Consider the following 4,638-nt stretch of genomic DNA (forward strand, 5'->3'; position numbering starts at 1 on the left):
AGTTAGTGGATCTCTTTCCTTTTTAACTATTTGATTAGGATATTCCCTAATTTCTCATGTAATTTTTATATGAAGCAGCCCCAGAACAGTTAGACACAGAGATACATAACCACACACATACATTCTGAAGTAGCCTTACTAGTGTAATGTTTCAAGTTAGAAATTTTTAATTCATTTTAGGAATGGGGGAACTATAGATTGGTTTTCTATAGGTTACCCTGAAATTTGATTCAGAGGGTGATATGTCATATCATGAGATACCCGCCACTTTCCTGCCAATGAAATGTATAAGATCAGAAAGCTCTGCATTTTAACAATTGCATATCTCATCCATTTAGTTCAATATCACAGAATATAGCACAGAATAAACCAAGTCTCTTGCATTGGCAGGTGGATTCTTTACCACAGAGCCACCTGGGAAGCCCATGGAAAATAAGGAAACGTAACTAATAATGATTTGTGTAAGTTAATTTACATAGGCAAAAGAAATAATCTAGAAATAAACATTTGCCTTAATAACATAATGCTAACCAAACTTCTTAGGGAATATTGGAGAAAAATGCAGTTTTAATTTTAATATGCACATGAGATCAATTAATGTACCACATATGCAAATATAAAGGCAATGACCCTGATTCTGAATGCTTGTTATTTCTGGAGTTGGCATATGGTGCTCTCTAACAGCAGACGTAATGATTTCAATAAATTAGCTGCTAATGCCATGTAATGCACTCTGATTTGTGTTAATTCAGGCATTGCTTAGCAATTTCATGTTAATTTTGTAAAGAAATCAGTTTTTAAGGCAGTATTAGAATTTTGTTTTGCATTAAGAGTTTAAAAATGGTAAGAATAAGAACATTTTAATTCAGATATTTTAGTAAGACAAAAACAGCTTCACAAAGTAGGGATGCAGAATGTGATTCACAACATTTAAATAAAAATTTGTTTCTAATAATCCAAAGTTTTAAAAAAATATTGCTTACTTTGAACATTAATCATGGCAAAAGGTCAAAGGGTTTATAATGCTTATATTAAAATAGCTGATGCTGAATGTCCCTCTCAAAGTCTTTTCCACCCTTATTATTTTTATTTGTCTGTGGAACATGACAAGGTTAGTCTGGTACTTACTGGTGGTGGTGGAGGTAATTGTTGTAGAAATAATATTCACAGATATGTACATACATGTATGTATATGAATTATGTATACATATAATGTTATATTATCAAATTATATATACATATATGTCTCACAGACTTAAATAACAAACTTATGGTTGCCAGGGAGGAAGGATGGGGAGAAGGGATAGTTCAGGAGTTTGGGATCCTCATGTACACACAGCTGTATTTAAAATGGATAACCAATAAGGTCCTATTCTGCTCAGTGTTATATGTGGTAGCTTGAATGGGAGAGAAGTTTGGGGGAGAATGGATACATATATATGTCTGACTGGGTCCCTCTGCTGTCTACCTGAAACTATCACAACATTGTTAAAGAGCTATACTCCAATACAAAATAAATAATTAAAAAAAGAAATAATATCCACAGATATAGGCAGACATGTATGTATGTTAACTATATATGCTACATAACATGCTAATTAATTAGTTTTATGAAATTATTAAAGATAAGATACTCTACAAGAGAAAAATGTTTTATTTTTGAACTATTCCAAGTAAAATCAACAAGCTTTTTCTCTCTTTGAGGAAAATGTGGTTGCTGCTGAAGTGAGGCCCAATGCTGCCTGTTCCTGCTCCTGACTGATGGCTGTTTGTTCTGCCCAGGAACAAGTAGGTCAGGAAGCTTCCCCACAGACTTGGCCCTTAAAAATACCAGCAAGACTCCAGCAGAGCCAGAGGTTCACTGGATTAGGAGCACTCTCACCAGCCCCAATGTGAAGTCTCTGGAGAAGGTATATGCTAACCTGATCAGAGGCACAAGGGAAAAGAATCTCAAAGTGAAAGGATCTGTTTGGATGCCTACCAAAACTGAGAATGACTACAAGGGAAACTCCTTGTGGTGAAGGTTCTAAGACTTGGGGTTGATTCCACATAAAGATCCACAAGTGACTCATTGATCTCCAGGGTCTTTCTGAGGTTGTCAAGCAGATCCCTTCCATCAGTACTGAGCCAGGAGTCCAGGTGGAAGTCACCATTGCTGATGTCTAAATCAACCTTTGTAATAAATTGATAGTTATTTTAAAAAGAAGCTTTATCTTTGGTTTTACAGAGATGGATTAATTATAAACTTCAACTTATAAAAAGATAATAAACATGAATATTTCCTATATGATTCTTGTGGGAGAATAAAAAAATACAAATGAATACCAAAAAAATACAAAGTCAAAATTGTCCATTTTTCTTAACATCTCATTTAACTTTCTACACTTCAGTTTCCTTACTAGGAATGGGTTGATAATAATTAACTCATACAACTTTTATGGGAACTGAATGAGGTAAGATACACAAGGTGCCTGGCCAATGGAAAAGATTTAAGACCTAAGATTAAAGGCTAAATGCAAAATGCATAGTGTTGCTTGATCAAGCACAGGTGTTTCCTACCTAAATCCTCTTCTATCCATTCTCCATATTACAGCTAGTGTTACAGCCAGCATAAAACATAAATCTGATTCACGTTATGACTCCTTTGCTTAACATTCTTCAAGTGATACAGCTAAGAAAAAACCCAGCCTCCTTACTGGGAAATACAAAGCCCTTCACATTCTGACCTCTAGTTTCTTGTGTTGTCTGTCAGTCTTTGTAAATCATGTCTGTCAGACTGTCCACACTGAACTATTTGTATTTACCTGAATAGAAGACAGTGTTAAATGCTCTCGTGAACAATTAAAACAATATCCTTTCTGCCTGAAATGCTTGCCATGATTTTAGTTTCTCAGGGAATTCCTACCGATCCTTCTAGACTCTGGGTTGTGATCATTGACATACCTGAGTAAATATTTCAAATCTCATTATTCCCACAATGCCTTGAATACCTTATACTTGAGCATATTGCAGTACATAAAAATTTTTTTTCAGGTCTCTCTCTCTACTGTAGGCTCTTAACATTACCAAGATCAATACTGTACTTAATATATCTGTAAATGCACAATACTTAATATAGACTGTAGCATATAGTATACTTTCAGTGACTATTTCCTAATTCTTATGTTGAAGATGATGCAGAATTCGAGCTCGCAAGATGTTCTGCTATTATGAGAAACTAGGGCTTAACTGGATCTTGGATATTTCAACTAAATCCTGCATTTATGAGATACCATTCCTGTTTCTCAGAAGCTGTGTTTCCATGTCTAATTCTGAAATATTAAATTCATCTTTTTTTAGTTATAAATACTGGAAATATTGTTTTCTTTCCCCATGATATAATATTTGCTTTTTCCTACCCCTACATAGGGTACTCCATGTCTCACTGGCTCATCATCTTCATGAAGAGAAGAGAAGGTACAGCAAATTCAGTCAGTGCTAACCAGGAGATGAGCATTTTGACGTTTCACTCCCTCCTCTAAGACGAAGTTAGAGGTGCCATGAAGGAGTTGTGACTTGTGAATCTTCTCAATGATGTGACCATACACAACAGACCAAAAATCAACCAGGGCCTATATAGAAGTAGGTGATAGATACAGAACTACAGTCTTAAAGGGAGTGGGAGCTTTAAAGCTTGCTTTTCTTGTGTTTATAGTTTGGATTCTCAGAATCTATGGAGTCGCAAAATTACTTCATTGTGGTTGGGGAGGGCAACTGTCTGTGTTAGAAACTCCAGTATTTCCCAAAGGTTTGCCTGTGCTGGTTCTCATTACTGTCCAGTTCACTGTGACTCCTACACCTTAATTAGCTGTGGCCCATATCATCACTTCAGTGAGATATTAAGGTTTTGATTCACATTTGTTTTGACTATTGGAGTCAGACAATGTGCCTTCTAATATAGAATGTCCTGACATGTTAAAGTGGTCCAGTGGCTACTTTAGGAACTTTTTACAGACAGATTGTCTTTTTTTCTTTTTTTAAGTATAAAAGCTACCTTTTCTCACACATCTGTGGTTGCATAAAATGCTGAGGTTTTAAAAAAGTTTCTAAACATTTCAAGTAATTCCAAAAATGACTTTACTCATAGGTTCACATATCATAATATTCATGTATAATATTTTAGACATCTTGCTTAATTGATGTTGAATCTTTAACAAGTTTCATATGTGTGTGTTTCTGAAGGATAGGAAAATATTCTCGGAGTATATATATCTCTTTTGATTTCTTTTTCTAGTAAGCCATATATAATCCTTTAAAGTCAAAATAAGTAGAAGTTTGGGTGCTTATAAGGGCTAGGATATGTTGATACCATGGGCTTCCCAGGTGGCACTAGTGGTAAAGAACCCACTTGCCAATCCAGGAGATGTAAGAAACTCAGGTTTGATCCCTAGATTGGGAAGATCCCCAGGAGGAGGGCACGACAACTCACTCCAGTGCTCTTGCCTGGAGAATCCCATGGACAGAAGAGCCTGATGGGCTACCGTCCATAAGGTCACAGAGTCAGACATGACTGAAGCAACTTAGCACAGCACAGCACGGGTATTGATCCAGCAATCTAAACTAAGTACCTGTGTGGAATGAGAACTGTTCATGAATTTC

The 4,638-nt window shown here is 35.8% G+C and overlaps 1 pseudogene; it reads left to right on the plus strand.

Annotated features, from left to right (window-relative positions):
• The first annotated feature begins 997 nt into the window (after positions 1-997).
• Positions 998-2,166, plus strand: LOC129657082 (40S ribosomal protein S20-like; annotated as a pseudogene).
• Positions 2,167-4,638: the final 2,472 nt, after the last annotated feature.

This window comes from Bubalus kerabau, chromosome 7, assembly GCF_029407905.1.
Source record: "Bubalus kerabau isolate K-KA32 ecotype Philippines breed swamp buffalo chromosome 7, PCC_UOA_SB_1v2, whole genome shotgun sequence".
Classification (NCBI taxonomy): Eukaryota; Metazoa; Chordata; class Mammalia; order Artiodactyla; family Bovidae; genus Bubalus; species Bubalus kerabau.